Here is a 22,341-nt window from a genome sequence, read left to right as displayed (position 1 = left end):
AGGGCCCAGGGCTCCCTGCAGCGGCTGGAGCCCTGGGCCCTTTAAATCACCTCCCAAACCCCCCTGCCAGAGCCCCAGGCAGCAAATCACTGCTGTGGATGCTGCTCTCTCCCGCTCTGCGAACACAGAGCAGGGGTGGCAGAAGCTTCCTTACAGTGTGGGGGGCACCATTGTCTGAACTGTGGCACCCCATGACACCCCTTCCCTAAGGACCCCACTCACACCACCTCTCCCCGAGGCCACACCCACAGACGCCTCTTCCCCAAGACTGCACCCTCCTCCATCATTTGTCCTAACCGCCCGTAAAGAGTGGTGCGGCCATGGCCCTCTAAACCCCCGGGTCCAGCCCCCCTGACATAGAGATAAGCAGGCAGCAGTGTGTACGTGTGTGTGTGACAGAGAGTGCTGTGCTGAGCTGAGCCAGTGAGAGAAGGGGGGCTGATGTCGGGGCTGTCCCCCTCCCCCTGCCTCAGGACTGGTTGCTTCCAGCAGCTGTCTGAGCTTAGAGACAGTGTGCGACACACTCACTCTTCCGCAACGCACACACTGTCTCTCCCCCCCACACACGCGCTCTCTACCCCACCACGCACATTGCAGTTGAAAAGCAGCTGGCAATCTAGTAAGATGCCCATGGAACAATGGGATAGAAACCTGCATCATGTGATGCTGTACCAGCCCGTGAGGCATTGCAAACCCTTCCCAAAGCACCCTGCAGCCAGCTGCACAGTGGGATAGCTACCCACAGTGCACTGCTCTCTGCGGTAATCCAAGAGATGCTAACATGGATGTGCTCTGGTGACACAGGGGCATAGGGTGGACATGCAACAGCTGTTCAATTAAAACACCTTAACTAAAGCCATGTTACTCTTATATGTAGACATAGCTTAAGAGTGAGACAAGACCCAGCTCCATTGAAACTAAAGAACTGCAACATCCTTTGTAGTTGCAGGATTTGCACCTGTGCAGGGAAACACCGATGGATTTCTAGTCTATTGCCTTAACCACTTGGCCACAATTACTTGCTGGATATGTGGTTCTCACTGCACTCTAGTTCTGTTCTCACTGAGTGATCAATTCCAGTTGTTTCCTCAGACCAGCTTCCACAACACATCCACTGCTGTGCCTTTGTGTAAGGGTGTCCATGGCTGAACTGCAAGAATTCCTGCTCCTTTCCCTTCTGGCTGGAGCATGAGGAGAGTGCGTTTGTGGTTAATGATGTTGCTGTAGCTTGTTGTCCATTTCCTGCCCTGATCATTCAGACAGTTCCTTTCCCGTCATATCCCCAGTACATCAGTGATTGCGATAGCAGGGGGCAGGTTTTCTCTGGGGCACTGAGCTTTGCCAGGGGGTTGGTGGCTCCTTTCTTTCCTCACCCTGGAGTAAACTCAGCTTTTTATTCCAAAGAAAGAGGTGGACTGGGTGGGTCTCTGGTATGGGGCAGCGTGGTGTGGGCTGGGCTGGTCTCTGGGGTGGGGCAGAGATGTGGGGGCATTGGGCTGGGTGGGTCTCCGGGGAGGGCAGAGAGGGGTGGGCGATGGGCAGGGCAGGTCTCAGGGGAGGGGACAGAGAGGTGTGGGCAGGGCAGGTCTCAGGGGAGGGGCAGAGAGGTGGGGGCAGCAGGCAGACCTGGGGGGAGGGGGGGAAGAGACGCGAGGAGGCCTTGGGGGAGGAGAGGAGCGAGTGAAAGGTGGACCAGCAGGCCTCAGCCAAGAGCAGGGGTGGGAAGTGGCCAAATGGGAGTGAGGGCGGAGCACAGGTGGGGCCTCGGAGGGAGCAGAATGAGGGGGGGGGACAGCACCACGGTCTGGGCAGGGGCCACCCACAGGATTCAGGGGGCCTGGGGCAAAACAATTTCAGGGGCCCCTTCCATAAAAAAAAGTTGCAATACTATAGAATCCTGTATTCTCCTGGGGGCCCTGCAGGGCCTGGGGCAAATTGCCCCCCCGCCCTCCCTCTGGGCGGCCCTGCCCTCAGCCTCTCCTCGTCAGTCCCCTGCCCTTTCATCATTTTTGTTGCCCTCCCCTAGACTCTCTCCAATTTGTTTCTGTAGTGGGGGGCGGGGGGTGAAAACTGGACGCAATGCTCCAGATGTGGCCTCACCAGTGCTGACTAGAGGGGAATAATCACTTCCCTCGATCTGCTGGCAACGCTCCCACTAATCCAGCCCAATATGACCAGTTACCCATATTGAATGCAGACACAGCAATATCTGATACATTGGTTCCTGTCCATTCAGGAGGTTATTTCCCACCTATTCATAAATAATGAAGCTGCTCTAAGCGGAGGGGAGAGAGCTGTCCCGTCTGTGCAGTTAACCCATCTCCCCGAGAGGTGGTAGCTATGTCAGTAGGGGAAGCTATGCTGGTGGGTGTGCAAGCTGTGGTGTCTACATGTGTATATAAAGTTTAATCAAACCCCATTTTTAAACCCCTGTGGTCTGGGAATAGAAAAGGAGCTCTCTGAGGCAGAGCCCGTCCTTCAAAATCCTTAAGATCATGGAGTTCCATATGCAAATGTCATGGGGTAGAGCTCAGTGGTAGAGTGTTTGACTGCAGTTCAAGTGGTGCTTGGTTCAAATCCAAGTGCTCCCTTACAAGCCTGTTTCTTTAATAAAAATAATTTAATTTCCAGTCTGCTCAGGAGCTCCACTAAATAGGGATCCCTGAAATGAATGGACACACTCAATGTTTTCCTGTGCAAATGCATAAAAACCTAGCAAACATGTCCCCCCGCTGAAATCAGTTCCAATCCTCTAAGGGCTTGGCTACGCTTGAGAGTTGCAGCGCTGGTGGAGGCTTTCCAGCGCTGCAACTTAGTAACTGTCCACACCTGCAAGGCACATCCAGTTCTGCAACCCCCTGGCTGCAGCACTGGCTGTACACTAGGGGCTTGGCTACACTTACAAATTTGCAGCGCTGCAGCAGGGTGTGAAAACACACCCTCTCCAGCGCTGCAAATTGCGGCGCTGCAAAGCGCCAGTGTGGTCAAAGCCCCAGCGCTGGGAGCGCGGCTCCCAGCGCTGTACGTTATTCCCCACAGGGAGGTGGAGTACGGACAGCGCTGGGAGAGTTTTCTCCCAGCGCTGGCGCTTTGACTACACTTAGCGCTTCAAAGCGCTGCCGTGGCAGCGCTTTGAAGTGCAAGTGTAGCCAAAGCCTTGGGGTGTAGTGAGTGCAGCACTGGTGATGCAGCGCTGCTCGTCAGGTGTGGCCACACACCAGCGCTGTTATTGGCCTCCAGGGTATTAGGAGATATCCCAGAATTCCTGTTCAGCCACTCTGCTCATCAGTTTGCACTCTACTGCCCTGGCCTCAGGTGACCCGCCCTTTAAATGCCCCGGGAATTTTAAAAATCCCCTTCCTGTTTGCTCAGCCAGGTGTGGAGTGCAATCAGTGAATCTTTCCAGGTGACCATGCCTCCACGCGGCAAACGAGCCCCAGCATGGGGCAATGGCGAGTTGCTGGACCTCATTAGTGTTTGGGGGGAGGAAGCTGTGCAGTCCCAGCTGCGCTCCAGCCGTAGGAATTACGATACCTTTGGGCAGGTATCAAAGGCCATCCTGGAAAGGGGCCATGACTGGGATGCGCTGCAGTGCAGGGTTAAAGTAAAGGAGCTGCAGAGTGCCTATTACAAAGCCCGCGAGGGAAACCGCTGCTCGGTGCTGCCCCACGACCTGCCGTTTTACAGGAGATGGATGCGATACTTGGGGTGACCCCACTGCCAATCCGACAACCACGATGGACACTTCTGAGCGGGATGGGGGACAGGAGGAGGAGGGGAGGAAACCGAGAGTGAGGGTTTCTCCTTTCACTTCTGCTGGGGAGTGCCGGGGTTCCAGGGGCGTTTCTAGCAGAGCATTCGGAACTGAACTGGGGGAACCAGCTTCTCATTACAGGACGCTCACGTTCAGACCACATCTTTATTTACAGTTTTTTATAATACGATATCATCCTTCAATCCTAGTGTCACCATTGATAGCATGGCATGTTCAGCCTGGTGGGATACCCAGGGGAAAACTAACCAGCTCTTCAAATCCAAGAGAGTGGAGATAAATCACCTCTCAGAGTCAATGTGGGGTAATCAATAGGCAGACAGTGGGCCAAATCGCTCTTGAATGGACCCCAAAATATTTTTATTATTGTTATTTTTTATTATTATTTACACTGCAGTCTGGACCTTGACTAGACCCTGAGCAAAAATTTTGGCTCTTTACAAAAAATAACGGATTACCCCTAAGAACGGGGTTGTGTTACATTCCTTATGTCCTCGCTCCCTCTTGTGGCCATTTCCTTTCCCTCCTTTCAGTGAAAGGCTTTGGGATTGTGTGTAGAAACTTTATTTCCTTGGGAGAGACCCCGGAGTGGGGGCTGCCTGCATGTACCAAGCACCCACTAGATTAGAAGGTGACAGACCAACACCCGTAAGACGAGGCAGCCGTCCCTGTCAAAAAAATCATCTCCCTTCTTCACTTGAGTGACAGCCTGAATGGTTCCTTCTCCGGGCAGAGCCCCAAGGATTGGCATCATCCGCAACAAAGCCACGTGTCCGTAGCAGGAACCAACCCAAAATGTGCTTTCAAAGGAGCTGTCTCCTTCCTTCTGGGGTAAAATCTGCCATTATGGTCATTGATTTTAATTTCCCTTCTCTGAGGGCAGAGATGGGATTGAAGCTACCTCAGGCTGGGATGTAGAGCCCATGTCCCCATCTGTCAGTCACTCTGGGAACCTGCCTTTGCTCCCAGCTGACAGGCTGCCTCCAGCTTCTCCGGTCAGCTCCTTAGTGTGGGGTGGGGTGGGTGAGTCACTTGACAAGCATAAGTGGCACATAAGAGAGCTACTCTCACCAGCTGCATTGGTGGTATAGTGGTGAGCATAGCTGCTTTCCAAGCAATTGACCTGGGTTTGATTCCCAGCCAATACAGGGATGTGATGTTTTCCCCCCTGGGAATTGGTTTAATTTCACTCACAATGTATCACTTTAGCAATGGAATGAGAGAATCAATGTCCCAAATCCCAGGAGGTCATTAAACACCCAGTGGAGGAAGAAAGGGGCAGGACTATACAGTGAGCTGTTGTGGAGTCATCCTGGTATTAAAATGTTTTACTGATTTTTAATTTTTTTCCCTTTACTTCCCTTTTAGACTCAGAGCCTTTAAGGTCAGAAGGGACCAGTGTGATCATCTAGTCCGACCTGCTGCACCTTGCAGGCCAAAACACCCCACCCACCCTCTCCTGTAATAGACCCGGGGAGGGGATCCTGGCTGCGGGCAGAGGCTGCCCTGCTGCAGCAGGAGCCGGCAGCATCAAGCTTCTGCCCCCACAGAAGAGAGCAGGGGGCGGAGAAGAGCAGGCTGGGCACCCTCTGGACTGTGGGCCCAGCGCCATGGCACCACTTGCGCCATGGTAAATCCAGTACTGGTGGGAGGGGAGGCAGCTCTGTGCACTGCCCCTAATCCAGGCAGCACATGGAGGCCCTCTGAGGCTCCCCTCCCCCCATGGGTGTGCAGAGATGTGCCAGCAGCACTGAGGTGGCTCCTGCCCACTCTGCCTCCGTCCCTCCGTGCCACTCCCAGAAATGGCCGGCATGTCCCAGCATCCCCTGGGCTGGGGGGAGAGTCTCCATGCACTGCCCCTGCCCCGTGTACCAACTCCGCGGCTCCCATTGGCCAGGAACTGCAGCCAATGGGAGCTCTGGGGGCAGCGCCTGCAGGCAGCGGCACACAGAGACCCCCTGGCATGGCCCACCTAGGAGCTGCTGCCAGAGGGTTGTGTGTACCAGTCACTTTGGGAGCTGCAGTGCCCGGGGTAAGCGCCACCCCTCCTGCACCTCAACCCCCTCCCCCAGCGCAGAGCCCGCACCCCGCACCCAAATTTCCTCCCAGAGCTTTGCTTGTCTTCCTTTCACCCAGAACTGTCCTTCTTCTCCTGGGCTGCAAGTAGCCACCCCTGGGAAGCCAAGAGGCAGGCACAGGATTCTACCTCCCAGCAGCCAATCGCACCTCCCCAGGCTTTGCAGAACGAATGGTGACGCTCTACTAACCCCACTTAGCCGCACTGAGGCGCTTAGCTTCTGCCCTGCCTTCCTCAGCTCGACTTTCCTCTTTTGCCCCATTCCTGCCTCACTCCCTCCTTTGGCAAGTCACGCAGAGGAGGCAGCAGGAAGAGCCGGCCTCCACCGGCCAACCTCCAAGGGCAGAGGAGACCAAACCGCAAGGCTTCAAAAGGTGACTGGCCAAGGTCCTCTAGCTTTCCCCTGCTGATGCCAAGGCTTTTTCTCAGCTCATTTCACCACCCTCTGCCATGCAGGGGTTGAGTTTATCGCAGGTGTTACCCAAAATTGGGCCAGCTAGTCAGCGTAGGGAGAACTAATGACCCAACAGAGTTTGGCAGAAAGCAGCACATTTATTATACTGACAGCTAAGCTCAAAAGAAGAAGCTGGGGGGGGGGTCACACTCGCACTCGCATACTCACGCTCCCAGGACAGGCACAGCACTGGAGATGTCAGGATTCTGCAAGGTAAGTGTCCCACAGCGCAGCTATGGACGGTACGATGAAGGTAAGTCTTCCTGAGTCACAATGAAATACAACGCGGAGAACCACTGGCCAGGCGGTCCGGGCAAAGGGCATTCACTGGAGGTACAAGCTTGTGAGTGCTCTCCTGAGCACAGGGCCCCTTCCCCTTTTAAGGGCCTGCACCTCATGGCCTGCGACTAGAGATGACTTGGCTGCATCTGGTTGGTCACACTCCACCTTGGGCAGTGTCCATGCTCTGGGTGTGTGAGTGCTGCCTATTTAGCGTCCCAGACACCTTGTCTACCTGGGAGCTCTTCTGCTCTTCAACCAGCCCCTTCATCCCACCAGCATTCCAGGAGGCGCGGGAGGGAAAACCACTTCACAGGCATTCAGAGAGGAGAGGAGACAAAAGTGGGAGCGGGGGAAGTATAACAGACCTTTTGAGCATAGAAATCACTGCTGCTCCTACAACAGCATGGACAGGCCAGTAGGAGCTGGGAAAAACAAGCCAGCATGTTTCTGCCTGGTTTCGAACCAGGGACCTTTTGCGTGTTAGGCAAACGTGATAACCACTACACTACAGAAACTCTGTCATAGGTAACTGCCTCTCCCTTCATAAGAACATAAGAATGGCCATACTGGGTCAGACCAAAGGTCCATCCAACCCCATATCCTATCTGCCAACAGTGGCCAATGCCAGGTGCCCCAGAGGGACTGAACCTAACAGATAATGCTCAAGTGATTTCTCTCCTACCATCCATCTCCACCCTCTGACAAACAGAGACTAGGGATACCATTCCTTACCCAGCCTGCCTAATAGCCATTCATGGACTTAACCGCCATTAATTTATCTGCAAAAAGAAAGAGGAGTACTTGTGGCACCTTAGAAACTAACACATTTATTTGAGCATAAGCTTTCGTGGGCTAAAATCCACTTTATCGAATGCATGCAGTGGAAAATACAGTAGGAAGATATATAGATATACACAGAGAACATGAAAAAATGGGTGTTGCCATACACACTATAACGAGTGAGCAGTTAAGGTGAGTTATTATCAGCAGGAGAAAAACCTTTTGCAGGCATAATCAGGATGGCCCATTTCCAACAGTTGACAGGAAGGTGTGAGTAACTGTAGGGGGACAAATAAACATGGGGAAATAGCTTTAATTGTGTAATGACCCATCCACTCCCAGTCTTTATTCAAGCCTAATTTAATGGTGTCCAGTTTGCAAAATAATTCCAATTCAGCAGTCTCTCTTCCCCAGGAGCAGAGCGGCCCCTCCATCCCCACTGGCGGGAAGGAGCTCCCAGCCGGGCCAGGAGGTGGAGGTGCCCAGCCTTCTGGAAGAGGAACCTGCTCGGCGCAGGCGCCGAGGTGGGAGAGGCACCGGCCAGGCCAAAATGGAGCTGGGCCAGGATGCGGCTGGGCAGGCAGGACCCAGCCCAGGAGCAGAACCAGGCAGAGTGGCTCCGGGGCTTGTGTGGGCAGCAGCGGCCCCAGGAGCGCAGCCCCGATTTCCAGCAGGAGGCATCGCCCTGCCCGGTCAGTGGGACCTTCCAGCCTTCCCAGGGCAGGAGGTGGAGGATCCCTCTCCCAGCCCCAGCAGCTCGGCCCGCTCCCCATGGGACAGCAACAGCGCCTGGGACTCAGACAGCAGCGAGGCCGACGGACGCTTCTGCTTTGTTCCGGGTGAGGAGCCAGGCTGGGCTCAGGGAGGGGTGAGGAGGGGGCTGTGAACACCCCAGGCCCAGGCCCTCGAGCAGTGCTATGGGGGCGTGTCCCCAGCTCAGGGGTCTGGCCTGAGCCACTGAACCCCACTGACACTAGATGCTGCCACTTTAATCCTTGGTGCTCCATTGGGTTGGGGGGTGGGAGGCACCTCCCAGGGAGTCCAGGGCAGTGGGGGGGTCTCTTTGCTGTGGACTCCTGAAGGAGTTGGGGGCTGACACCACTGAGGCTACTGGGAATCAAATACATTTGAGATACAAGTACATAGCCCATATTCATAACTTCAGCTACAAAAATGGTGCACACATACAGCCAGCATCATTATAACCAGCCAGTCATAACCTTGTTCTAGACACCTCACACGCCAACCTTTGCACAATATTTGCTGCACATATATAACAGTGGTGGCAACAATGATCTCTACGGTCCCAGTTTATATTAATAACGTCACAGCAGGCTATAGAGACGTGGGAGGGAGGCGTCTTCCAGCCGGTGTGTCTCCTCCGTTTCTCCCTTGTCGCTTGGGCCGAGGTGGGAAGGGAGCGAAACGTGCCCGGCTGAAGGTTTTGCGCTCGGCCTTGAAGATTAAGCCCGACCCCCCGGCATGGCTAGGTCGCGGTTGTCCTGGGCTCTGTGGGGGGAGGTCTCAGCTGGGAGAAGGGGCAGACGAGGGGATTTTGTCTCTGATAGATAAGGGCTTTGTCAGCAGGAAGCTGTAGGTCACATGCTGGGGGTGACAGTGGGGTTTGAGCTGGGGCAGCAGCAGCAGGGGAGCAATGTGTGTGTGTATGTGTGTGTGTGTGGGGGGGTCACTTGGTAAAAATGAACCTGCCAAGCCGCTCCCTCTGCTGGAGCAAAAGCCTCTAATTTATCTCCTCAACTCCCCTCCATGAAAATCTCCACCCCTCCCCCGGCGCTGAGAGACCCCCTCACTCCCATGGAGATTTGTAATTGTTCCGACTCTTCCTTGGCCTTGTCCAAACAGTTTTCCCAGACAAATGATCAAGGACATTTCAAATGAGAAAAACAAACCAAGCAGAGTATCAGAGGGGTAGCCGTGTTAGTCTGGATCTGTAAAAGCAGCAAAGAATCCTGTGGCACCTTATAGACTAACAGACGTTTTGCAGCATGAGCTTTGTGGGTGAATCCCACTTCTTGCATCCGATGGGGTTCCCCTGTGCAGCTTCAAATCCTGCTCACAGCGAGGCCTGTGTTTTAGCAGGTGTCTCACCGGGGCAATACCTCTGTACAACCCCCTGAGACACTCTCAATTCTCTCCCCACCCCAAGTAAATCCTGTTCTGCTCCTTTCATAGAGATCCCTGGGACACCCCCTCACACTGTGTCCCTGAGGGGTCAGGCAAACTCTCAGCACCTGAAGCCTCTGCCACTCACCTGGTGCCCCATAGATCAGCCATAGCCCTGGTTCTGCTCCTCTCTCTAGAGTGTGAAAGGAGCCAAGTCAGCGACTCCATGGGAGCTACGGGGCTGCAGAACCAACAGAGGAAAAATAGGTGCTCAGCGCCCACTGGCAGCCAGCTCCCCACACCCACTACAGGCCTTGCTGACAAGCTCCTCCTCTTCCCCTTCAGCCCCTCCCACCTGCCAGTGATCAGCTGTTCAGTGGGGTGCAGGAGGCGCTGGGCGGGGAGGGGGAGGAGCAGGGAGAGGAAGAGGTGGGGGAGGGAGAGGAATGGGGCAGGAAGGGGCAGGGTGGGAAGAGATGGGACAGGGGTGGGGGCTTGGGGGAAGGGGTGGAGTGAGGGCAGGGCCTGAGGAGGAAAGGGGGGGCTTTGTCACAGACCCCTCTAGGGCCGGCCCTGCAGGGAAGCACCAACTCTCACAGTGACAATACAACTGACCAGCCTTGCGGGGGAGGCTGAGGGAGATCCGCACTCACCAGGTCTCTGCTCTCCCCCACGGTGAGCCAGACACTGCTCTCTCCTGGCTCTCACTCTAGCACAGGGGTCTCAAACATGCGGCCCGCGGAGCTCTTCCCTGCGGCCCGCGGAGCTCCCCAGGGCCGCCCAGAGGGGGGGGCAAAGGGGGCAATTTGCCCCGGGCCCCGGGCTCCGCAGGGGCCCCCAAGAGAAAAGCGGAGGCTCCCGCCTCCGCCCCTCTCCTGGAGCCTCGGCGCATCAAGCGCCGAGTCTCCGGCCGAGCCCCTGAGCCCCGCCCCGATCCGAGCCGCGTGGTGAGGGGGCGGGGCTGGGAGCTCCAACGGGGCCTGAGCCCCGCCCCGATCCGAGCCGCGTGGGGAGGCGGGGCTGGGAGCTCCAACGGGGCCTGAGCCCCGCCCGATCCGAGCCGCGTGGGGAGGGCGGGGCTGGGAGCTCCAACGGGGCCTGAGCCCCGCCCCGATCCGAGCCGCGTGGGGAGGGGGCGGGGCTGGGAGCTCCAACGGGGCCTGAGCCCCGCCCCGATCCGAGCTGCGTGGGGAGGGGGCGGGGCTGGGAGCTCTGGGCTGAGCGCTGCGCTTGGCGTGGAGCTCACGGCCCCGCCCCACGCGGCTCTGAGCGGACGAAGCTCAGGCCTCACCGGACGCGCTCGGGTCGGGTAAGGGGAGCCGCCGGGGCGGGCCTGGGCCTGGGTGGGAGCGGGACCCGCCGGGCCGGGCCGGGCCGTGGCGGGGAAGCGAGATCCGCCGGGCGGGCCGGGGGGGGAGGAAGCGAGACCCGCCAGGCCGAGCCGGGCGGGCTGGGGGAAGGAGCGAGACCCGCGGGGGGCCCGGTCCGGGGCCGGGGTGGGGGCGAGACCGCCGGGGCGGGGTGGGGCGGGACCGGCGGGTGGGGGAAAGAGGGACCCGCCGCCGCCGAGCGCAGCCTGGTCGGCGGTGGGGGCCCTTCTGTTCCGGGACCCGCCGCCTAAGTGCCCCACCGCCAAGCCACCAAACAGCTGTTGGTGGCACTTAGCACTTTCCAGGAGGGAGGGGAGGAGCGGGAGCCGCGCTAGGGGAGGAGGTGGAGAAGAGACAGGGCAGGGGCGGGGCCTCATGGAAGGGGTGGATTGGGGGTGGGGCCAGGGGCAGCAAGGGGGCGTGTCAGTGATGCGGCCCTCGGGCCAATGCACTAGTCCTCATGCGGCCCTCGGGGTCATTTGAGTTTGAGACCCCTGCTCTAGCAGCTGGACACCAAGGAGCCATTTCCCCACAGGAAGTGCATTGAGTGCCCCTGTGGTGCTGCGGGGCTGGCGCTGCTGCTGCCTGTGGGGCTGGCAGGGGGGGCTGATGTCTGCACAGACTCTCAGCTGCCAGGCCGGAGGGGGCACTTGGGACCTTACCAGACCGGCTCAGTGAAGACGGGGGGTTGACAGAGCAATACAGACGCTCTCCAGAGCACGGAGCAGCAGCCGCCCATGCAGCCAGGCAATGAGCATTTCCCACAGCCTGGAGCCGAGGGGGAGGCGCCAGCTGCTGTTCCAGCTCCTCGGGGACAGGCCCTGTCAGCCAACAGCCACTTCTTACTCCCCACAGCTAAGGGCGCCGGGTTCCTCCGGTGGGGGTGTGGAGCAGCCATTCGTTTTCCTGTCCGCACTCCTCTGCGGTGTGAAAATCGGGGAGGGGAGGCAGAAGCCCCACTTCCCTCCTGAAATGACGCCCAGTGGGGGAAGCCAGGACAACAGGGTGGGGTGGCAGGTGGTGGCCAGACTCTCACCCCCAGGGTCTAGTCTAGCTCAGGGTCCAGCTCAACTTCCTCCCTGCACCACTGGCCCCCAGTCCCCTTCCCCCACCAGGTCAACCTGGGCACTAGGGCAGGAACAGGGTGAGGCAGCAAGTGAAGCTGAGCAAGGCAGGGAAAAGCGAGTCTTGTCTTCATGGGCCGCTCACAATGACGTCCTTTTTGAGTGCGACTGCTGCAAAAACCTCCCGGGCAGAGAAGCAACAGGCCAAAATACTCTAACACAGCTGCCAAAGGAGCTCAGTTGGGAGAGCGTTAGACTGAAGATCTAAAGCAGCAAAGAATCCTGTGGCACCTTATAGACTAACAGACGTTTTGCAGCATGAGCTTTCGTGGGTGAATACCCACTTCTTCAGTTGCATCCGAAGAAGTGGGTATTCACCCACGAAAGCTCATGCTGCAAAACGTCTGTTAGTCTATAAGGTGCCACAGGATTCTTTGTTGCTTTTACAGAACCAGACTAACACGGCTACCCCTCTGATACTTGAAGAGCTAAAGGTTCCCTGGTTCAATCCCAGGCTTTGGTAGGTCCTCTCATCCTTCTTTGTGCACTGGTGGCTTGTTTTCTGGGAGCACAGTTGTGCCTGCACCCATGGTAAGTCCCTGAGCTTGGGCTCTGCAATAGAAAAAGATACTGTGGGCATCTGCCCCTAGTTGGCTGGCCTGACCTTTAACAATGAAGGATGGGAACTGTCTCTCCTACATGAGTTATTGGTGGACCCAATATGGCAGGAAGAGAGTGAGGCAGGGTGACCCTCAGGAATGGTGCCAGAGGGCTGCTGGGCAGTGACAGGCAGGAAAAGGGGATGAAAACTCCTCTGTGCAGCTGAGCAAGGGCAGTACCAGGGAAGGGGCATCTGTGAAAGTGGCCAGGTGGAAGGGATTTGGGGGCCCAGGAGGAGGTGCTTGATGTTCATTGGCTAGGAGCAGCTGGGCTTGGCCATGGTGGGTGTTCAGGAAATGCACATTAACAACACTTGGGTAGCTTGATGGGCAGAGGGTGATTGGTGGAAGGGCCCATCTCTCTGGTCCTCCAGGCCAGGGAAGAATGATGGGGTTGGGTTGGAGTCGTGTTCTTCACATTCATGGGGTGAGTACAGAAGGCGCTGGAGCTCCCACCAGGAGAGCATTACTGGGGGCTTTGTGCTCCATGGCACGGGTTCTGGCTATATTAGTGTGTATGGTCCCCAGTTAAGGTGTAAAGGAAAGTTCTATGAAGGAACTGGCTCCCTTCCTCTAGACTGCATGGTTTTTGGTGTCGGGGAGGGGTGTGTGAGGGATTTAAATTGTTGCACCGGCCTGAGGACTGCTGGTCCTGTTTTTCCAACCCTCAGAGGAAACTCTTCTATGATGAGCACTACCTGGCGCAGGTCTGTAGTGAGGTCGGCTTAGAGGACGTGTTTCTCCACAGTGGAACCAGTGGAGGCGGGCGGTAGCCTCCTATTCCTCTGACCCGAGCTCACACCATCCGCAGAGGGGATACACCTTTCTGCGGGGACAGGCCAGGAGTCGCACTGACCGGATTTCCGTGAAGGAGAGCACGTCGACAGCCCAGTGCAGGGTGGTGCCAATGGACTGTTCGGATCACGCAGCTCTCACCGTGTGCTCAATGTGGGCAATTCCCTGACCCAGGGCAGAGGATATTGGAAGCTGAACATCCAGAGCTTGCAAGATAAAGGAGCAGGGGGGCGAGGCCTGGTGTTGTTGGCAGAACGGGAAAGCAGCAGAGGGTTCTATGGCAACCAGGGGGATTGATGCGAGTCGGTGAGTTGGCGGCTTTGTTCTGGCAGTTGGGGAAACACCACAACATTAAAGAAACCAGTGGTGCCAAGTCCTGTAGCATCATCTGTGGGATTTCCACAAGAGCATCCAGGCAGGGGAGCCAGTCAGCGTGTGACTGTACGATCGGATCAAGCGACAGCTGCCCAAGTTCCAGGAGATGAGGCTGCAGCTGGCCGATATGAGCAGGAGCACCGAGTGAAGGGAGGGGCGGCCTCCCCTGACATTTTTGCAGCCTGCAGGGAACGGAGTCAAAGCAGGGGGATGCAGGGACTCAGGGCAGGACGCACAAATCCGGTAGTGCAGGACCACAGTCACTGGAGGAGGAGAGAGAGTCCTGTGAGAGGAAGCCTCTGGTGGGAAGCAATATGTGCAGAGTGAAAACCAGCCAGCTGAGAGTCACAGGGGTCTAGAAAATGAAATAGCAGCAGGTCCCATGGTGTAATGGGCAGCACTCAGGACTTTGAATCCTGGAATCTGAGTTCAACTCTCAATGGGACCTACTGGAGATAGGTTAGTTTACTGCAAAGCCCTGGAGCCCAATGTGTTTGGCTACCCTTTCTCAGGGTGAACTAGAGTGAGTTTTTTCCCTCCTGCTGGGTGACTGATGCCCACTGGAGATAGGTCTTTGGTCCAGCTGGTTCAATGGGCTGGCGGCTATAGGTAGGGGTCCTAGAACTTAACAGTCTGGCTAGAGATTCCTGTGGGTTGACCATATGGTTGTTTCTTGCTGCTTCACCTGATGCCCACAACTTTGGACCCTCCAGCTGCCACACTCTTCCTCTTGCCCACATGGCATTTAAAGGAAGGAGTGTCAGGGCCAGGCTTCATAGTCAGGGCTAGGCAGGAGGGAGGAAGAGTCCCAGGCTGGAGCCCAGCACCTCTGGGCACCTGGAGCAGAGGCGGCTGGTGCTGACAGCTCCAAGGGAAGGCTTAAAAGCCACAGAGCAACCAAGGGCAGGGCAAGAGGAGGGGAGAACCATGCCTATGTGTGGCCAGCAGACAGCCACAAAGACACCCGGCCAGCCTGCTCCCTGCCATGTGGAACCCCCACTGAAGGCCACCCACAGACCAACATTCGTTCTGCGGCCAGCCAGCATCACAAGGTGGTTGGAAAGCAGGTGGGGCCTCTGACCGTTCCCACTCAGGGGGCTCCTTTTGGCAGTGGGGCAGGAGATATTTCCCCAAGAGGCTTTTTCCCAGCTGCTGAGAAGCACAGAAGTACCCGGTGTTTGCTCTTGCGGTGAAAGGGGTTAATACATTTAGGCAGCCTGGCTAGCTCAGCTGGCAGCACCTCTGGCTCTTACTCTGAAGGTCGAAGTTACAATTCCCTGTTTGGGTGCTTGGGGATCCTCTTCAACAATACAACACACAGTCTGCTTAAGCCCCCACCCAGTAACCTGGGGAAACTAACCCTGGCCACTGGGTGCCTCTAAGAGGTGATACTTTCCCCACTCACACGCACTGAGTGTAGAAAAGAAACTTTAAGAAAAAGGAGGAAAATCACCTTGTATTAACTTGGGAAAACACCACAATCAGGATTCATAACACAACACTATGAGCAAAACACCCCTCCCCCCCCAGTGCGCTGGGCAGTGGCCTTTTGCCTCGGGCTCCTAAATCCAGACCCCAGAAGCTCTGTGGATGTGCCCCTCCCTTCACTGCACCTCACCCACAGCTGCTGCCCTGGGTCAGTGAAAACCCAGAGTTCACCTCTCACCTCCCGGGGGGAAAGCCCCTTTCTCCCTCCGCTGTCTGGCCACATTGCCGGCCACTTGCCGTTCCCCCCTGTCACCGCTCTGCTGGCCACCCTCTCTGCTCTGGAACGTCTTGTGGTCCCACCAGGAGCGGAACAGGCTCCCTAAAAGGAGTGGCCACCAAAGCCCGAACAGTAGCCCCATCCCTGCCACTCAACGCCACGCCCCTGCCCCACCCTTTCTCCCCAAGGCCCTGTGCCTACACTGGAGCATAGCTCAGTGGTTTGAGCATTGGCCTGCTAAGTCCAGGGTTGTGAGCTCAATCCTTGAGGAGGCCACTTAGGGATCTCAGGCAAAAATTGGTTCTGCTAGTGAAGGCAGGGGGCTAGGATTTGACCTTTCAAGGTCCTTTCCAATTCTAGGAGATTGGTATATCTCCAGTTATTACCTCCTCCCCTGAAGACCCTTCCTACTGCTCTCTACCTTGTCTTCTCCCACTTACAGTTGTTAAAAAGTGGCAAGGCAGAGCCCTCCCATTTTTTAAAGTCCTGGGGTGTTGTTCCCCCCCTGTTCAGGCACCCCTGGGGCCCTGCACTTCACAGAGCTCTCCCTGATTTCAGCTGTTAGTGAGGGAGCCTCACTGCTAGCGCAGACTGGGCAGTTTCTTGCACTGTCCCAAAGCAAGACTAATGCTTAGAGCTGGTTATCAGTGATTTCAGATCTGCTGGTCTGCAGCAAGACTCTCCATTGAGTCTTAACCAGCTCTGTTATTACACAGGGAAGAACAAAAGGGTCAAATGGGGCCTGGAACCCTTAAGAAAAATCCACCCCACCGAGTACAACACTTGTCGCTACCTGCTCTCAGCTCCATCGAGAATGATTTGGGGGTCACTCCTTGCCTGTATCAACCTAGGGGGTTTGGAGAAGCACAATTTACAGGTGCACCAGTGGCGCAATTGGTTAGCGCACAGTACTTATAGGGCAGTGCTGAGAGGAGCTATGCTGAGGTTGTGAGTTCAAGCCTCACCTGGAGCACTGGTTTTCATTAGCCAAATGGCTTCACCCCCTTATTTGGCCCTGTGGAACGTAGAATTCTAGCCCTGGGGACACTGAGAAGGAGAGGACTCAAAAATGCCCCCTTCACTTATTACCTCCTCTCCAGAGTGCAGATGAGCATCTATAATCCTTTCTCTCCCCTCCACTCCCCCAGCCCCTTTGCCAGGATCCCTCAAGCAGAGCCTGGAGTCCTGCCCATCCTTGACCCCTGAGCCTGGAGGGAGAGGAGCAAGGAGCCATTGTTAGAGGGCTTTCCCTTCCCCCGCCCACTTTCCTGGCTCTTGTCACGCAGGCAGCAAGCAGCAAAAGACCAGAAGACGGAAGCGCAGACAAAGTGACCTTTACTGGGGTTCGTTTCCAAGCAAGCAGATTCCGAAGCCCTTCACACCAGTCGGGCTTATCTCTATACACCGACAGAGTCTGTTCCACGTTGTTCCCTTCCCAGCTCTGACACCGCAGACTGTGTTTACCCCACATCCCTACAGACAATTCTTTCCTGGGTGCTGGCTGGTGAGTCCTGCCCACACGCTCAGGGTTTAGCTGATCGCCATATTTGGGGTCAAGAAGGAATTTTCCTCCAGGGCAGGTTGGCAGAGACCCTGGGGTGGTTTCACCTTCCTCTGCAGCGTGGGGCACGGGTCACTTGCTGGAGGATTCTCTGACCTTGAAGTCTTTAAACAACGAGTTGAGGACTTCGATAGCTCAGACATAGGCCAGGGGTTTGTTACAGGAGTGGGTGGGTGAGAGTCTGTGGCCTGCGTTGTGCAGGAGGTCGGACTAGACGATCACAATGGTCCCTTCTGACCTTAAAGTCGATGAGCCTATGAGCTCTGACACTGCAGAGTGTTTACCCCACGTCCCCCTTCCCAGCTCTGACACCACAGAGCCTTGTCTGTGTCCCTGTTCCCCGTTCCCTATTCCCATCCCCCCCGTTAGCATGATTCCAATTTCCTCTTCCACTTCCAGTCTGACCCCAGTTTACACAGTAATAGTCTCAGCTAGACCTTAACCAGTCATTGTAACTAACCAATTCTAACCTATTGTAACAGAATTCTCTAACCAATTACATCCCACTCCCCTAATTAACTTACACCCAGCAAAATTAACTCGGCAGCAGCCAGAAACAATCAGAGAACCAGACAGATGACAATAGAAAAGTGGGGTCCGGAAAGACAAACCCTACAGAAATGAGGGTTTCACAACCACAACCATTGAGAAGGGATTTCGTGCCAGACCGGATGCTCCCTTAAGATCTGTTTCGTTATCTGCTGGTGATGGGCACTATCGGGACAGGATCGTCTTCCTAACAGCCCAACCCCACCTTAGTTCAGTGTGACGGGTTTGGGAGGTGAGGATGGGACCGTTCGCTTCCCAGCTTATGGCTGCCCCTGCTGCTTAGCCAAAGGCCTTAGCCTACAAACAAGGGCTCAGACTCTCCTAGGGAGAGAAGGCCCAGACACAGGCAGACTGGGATTTTGGGTCTTTGTTTTATACCCCTGTCACTAGCTAAGTGATAAAAATACACCTAAGTTCTTACAGTCTAGGCCTGTACAGGCAGCCTGAATATCGCTATTCTAACAGCCATCAGTCCCTGTGGGAAAATGATCTATTCAGGGTTGTCCCTAGACATTTTGGTGCCCTACACAGCACCCCCGTCCCTCAGCCCGAGCTGGCAGAGCGGAGCAGGCTGGGGCCAGGTCACTCTACTTCCCGCCACCCGGTAATTGCAGGGCAGGCCCGACCCCACACTCACGGGGCGGCGGGAAGTGGAGTGATCCGGCCCCAGCCTGCTGCACTCTGCTCCCAGCCTTGGAACTTGGTGGAGTGGGGGAAATGCCCCCCAGCACTCCCCGGTGGTGCGGCTGGGAGCTGGTGGAGCACAGCAGGCTGGGGCCAGGTCGTTCCACTTCCCACTGCCCGGTGAGCGCCGGGTGTGACTGATCCCTCCTGCAGTCTACCGGGATGTAGCTCAGGGGAAGGGGCAGAGTGGGGGTATGGGGTGGAGCAGGGGTGGGAAAAGGGGTGGGGGCAGACCGGGGGGGGGGGCTGTGGGGAAGAGGCGGAGCAGGGGTAGGGGCAGCTTTCCTGGCCGGCTCAGCCAGCCGGGGGATCGAGTTCGCCGCTGGAGAAGTATGCAGCTGCGTAGGGCACCAAGAAATTTGGGGCAATTTGGTGCCTCCACGTCCCTTAACCAGGCAGTGTCCCTGTAGTGTAGGCTCTCTGCATAGGTCCTTTCTCAATCTTTCTCACCCTCTTGCCTTGAGTCTCCTCTGTCTCTGCTTTCTAAGCACAGACTAACTCTGGCTGTTCAGAGGAGGGCAGGACCATGCCTATGCGTGGCCAGCAGACAGCGACAAAGACCCCTAGCCAGCCTGCTCCCTGCCATGCCAAACACCCACTGAAGGCCACCCACAGACCAGCATGTGGGGCGGCTGCTGATGCTCTGTGGCCAACATCAGAAGACGGTAGGAAGGCAGGGCCAGCCCCCTTGGTGGGGCCTCTTTCCGTTCCCACTCCAGGTGTTCACTTTTGCAGTGGGGCAGGAGATTTTATCCCAAGAGGCTTTTCCCCAGCTGGCGAGAAGCAGAGAAACACCCAGGCTCCCAAGGTGCTATGTAGCAAGTACCCTCCAGCACAGGGACAGGCGCACACTTGGAAGAGGGAAACTGCTCCACACTCTAGCCCGGGCAGCCGCCCATTTTTTTTGGCAAGTCAGGAAGGGCAAAGGTGAGACTGGAAGCACCTGGGGCTCATGTCCCAGCCCTTGTGACGCCCACCCCCCAACTCCTTCCCGGGGCTCTAGCTGAAGCCAGAGCATTGGTCTGAGCGGCCAAGAAGAGGTTCCAGCCCTGAAGGGAGCAGGACTTGCAGCACAAAGGTAAAACTGGACAAGCACAACCACGAAGGGACTCGCACCCTCAATCGCCTGATCCGAAGTCAGACGCCTTATCCATTAGGCCACATGGTCACATATAGTCTCTCCAAGTACTTCTTTAGAGAAGATGGACACTGTGTTTCTCAGACTCAGGTCATCTACTGAGGGGGGTTGAGACTCTCTGGGCACAGAAGTCAAGTTCCCTGCGAGATGTGAGACTTAATTCTATGGAGCCAGGTGCAGGGCTTTGGCAGGGAGGCTCAGGCATGGGGGATTGGGGTGCAGCGGATGGACCAGCTGTCTAGGTGTGGAGATTTAGTCACACTGAGGCACAGGAGGGAGGAGGAATCCTGCTGATGGTCAGTGGCTGTGCAGAAAAAAGGGTGTTGATTCCCCCATCCTAAATGGGCTGGTTGGCTTGACCCTTCTCCCCTCTGCAGAGCATGGTGGGGATTGCAGCTCACCCTCTTGTGGGGCAGGAGGGCACAGGTGCAGGGCGTTGGGCTCCAATGTACTCGGAAGGCAGCTCCAGTGCGGTGGGGTGGGGCAGGGCCTGTGGTTTACGTTCTGCGTTGCCTGGTGCTGGGCCATTGCACAATCCCCAGCCACGCCGCACAGCGCACCTCGAGAGGCGGTTGGGGGCCAAGCAGATGATCCAGCACGAGGGGGGAGAGGATGTGTGGTTGGGGGGAGGAAAAGCCTTGGGCTGTACTGGGGGAGCGCAGAGCAGGGGTGACACCCCAGAAACCTGCAACAAAGGGATGGACAGGTGGACTGGGTGGATAGAAGAGGCAGCGAGCCTAAAAGGGCAGTGGGGTCTAGTGGTCAGAGCAGGGAGGGGGCTGGGCACCAGGCGCCAGGGACCTCTGGGTTCTATCCCTGACTCTGGGAGCAGAGGTGGGTCTAGAGGTCATAGCAGGGGGACTGGGAGCCAGGACTCCTGGGTTCAATAGTGGCGGCTGCTTTTTCCTGTCTCTCCCGCCCTACAGATCCCAGCCCAGCCCCCTAGCAGAATCTGACTGGGGGAGGGGGTTGCCCTGCCACTCCAGACTCGTGATTCGAACCACTCTCACCATAGGCTCTGACATCACGGAATCTCCCCCCCAAGACAGAAAGTAGGAGCCCCTCCCTTCATGTGGAGGAAGCTAGTGAGTTTCTTGGGGGTCTCTGGCAGAGGTGACGGCACCCACCAGACACCCACTCATGGTTGCAAGGAGACCCCCCTGCACAGCTCCCTGCTATGAGGGGCTGGGGGTGCCCAGCCAGGGTCAGGAGGTGAGATGGGGATGCAGTGGCAGGAAAGGGGCAGAGCTGGGGGTGGTGCCAGGTCTGGTGCTGGCTACACGGGGAAAAACCACACTGCTCCCCCATAACACACACACACACACACACACACACACCCCTCCTGGTCTTGGGAGGGGAACAGGAGAAAGGACAAAAGAAGCAAGTGTCGGAGAAAAACTCAGTTCTCGCTTTTTCTTTGGGTGCAGCAAAATCAAATACTTTATTATTTCTCTAGTAATTACAATAGAGGGAGGGAGGGAGTGCCCTAGGACACAGGGTCGCCCCAGTCCCGGACAGGTCTCTCAACTAGTAAACAATTACAGCAAGCCTTTATACCTTTGTTACAGACAATAACTAGCAATAATACAGACAATAAAGAGCAACAACTGCATTTTGTTTATACATAAGCCATCCTGCTATCTTGTTTTTCTCACTCCTAGAAGACACCACTCTGCATATTTGGTTATCTGAATTGCAAGGTCGTAATAACTTTTTACACAGTTTCTTTCCCTCTCGCCTCACACCATCCTCGCTTCTGCAAGTTTCACGTCATTGGGGTTACAGTGTGGCCTGACTTTTGCTAACTATTAGCTTGACTCTTGCTAACTGACTGACATGCATTAAGATCCCCTTCAAATCCTTGTTAATTCTTTCCCTGCTTCCACACAAGAGACAAAGAGAAAGGAGGGATGGAGGAAAAGGTGAAAGCAAAAGGACAAACCCCAATGTCCCCAGTGATTCTAAGGGACAAAATCCCAGGTGCAGAATAAAATTCTGCCTCCTTAAGCTCGTGTTTTCCATGCCTAGAATTCAACTGTCATCTGATGGATCAGACTGAACAGGTTTCAAACCTCAAGGAGGCTCTTACCTTCTAAACAGGGATGGCTGTTTTCTAGTAAAATCAGGAAAACAGAAGGAGAAAAGTCGAAAGAGGTTCCTCCTGGCGCTCACGTACGTGAACCCGAATACTCTCTCAGTCCTCAAAGAGAGACCTGGAGAAGGAGACTTGCTGAAGCAAAGCCACAGGGTCTCTGAGGTTTCCCTGGCCCCTCGCCCCTGTCCTGCCTGGGTGATGTCAGCATCTCTCTGTGAGGTCACCACCTCCCCACCACCTTTGACCAATAATCTGAGGTCCTGCAAAAGGCCTTTGTGATGTCACTGCCACACCCCTCCCTTGCTGTGCTAATGTCCTGCCCCTGCCCAGGCACTGTGGAGGTTTGAGCTACTCCCTGTGGATCACCCACTCAAGGAACGTTCGTTCTAGGAAGCAAGCCGGCTAGACAGGAAAACATCAGACGCTGCTCCCAATGCTACACTCAATTTTTCAGGAATTAGTCGACTTTATGGCCAGAAGGGACCATTAGAGCATCTAATCTGACCCCCTGCATATCACAGGCCTCCTGTATGACACAAGAGCTACTTTTGGGGCAAACACATTCCAGAAAGGCATCTAGCCTTCATTAAATGACATCAGGAGATGGAGAATCCACTACTTTCCTTGGTAGCTTGTTCCTGTGGTGAAACATCCTCGCTGGTTAATTTTTGTGCCTTAATTGTAATATGAATTTGTCTCTTTTCACCTTCCAGAGATTGGGTCTTGTTATGCCTTGCTCTGCTAGATTAAAGAGCCCTTTTATACCCAATATTTTCTCTCCATTAAGGCACTTCAACACTTCAATGAAGTCACCTTTCAATCTTCTTTTGGTAAGCTAAACAGGTTGAGCTCGTTCA

The 22,341-nt window shown here is 55.8% G+C and overlaps 2 non-coding genes across 2 annotated transcripts; one reads left to right on the top strand and one right to left on the bottom strand.

The window, feature by feature from the left end:
- Positions 1-7,027: 7,027 nt before the first annotated feature.
- Positions 7,028-7,100, bottom strand: TRNAV-AAC. The gene has a single exon. It is a non-coding gene; the product is annotated as a tRNA-Val (tRNA).
- A 9,236-nt stretch (positions 7,101-16,336) lies between these two features.
- On the top strand, positions 16,337-16,430 carry TRNAI-UAU. The gene is made up of 2 exons: positions 16,337-16,374; positions 16,395-16,430. It is a non-coding gene; the product is annotated as a tRNA-Ile (tRNA).
- Positions 16,431-22,341: the final 5,911 nt, after the last annotated feature.

The sequence above is a fragment of the Mauremys reevesii genome, unplaced genomic scaffold (assembly GCF_016161935.1).
Source record: "Mauremys reevesii isolate NIE-2019 unplaced genomic scaffold, ASM1616193v1 Contig51, whole genome shotgun sequence".
Taxonomy (NCBI): domain Eukaryota; kingdom Metazoa; phylum Chordata; order Testudines; family Geoemydidae; genus Mauremys; species Mauremys reevesii.
This window is presented reverse-complemented; position numbering and strand designations above follow the sequence as displayed.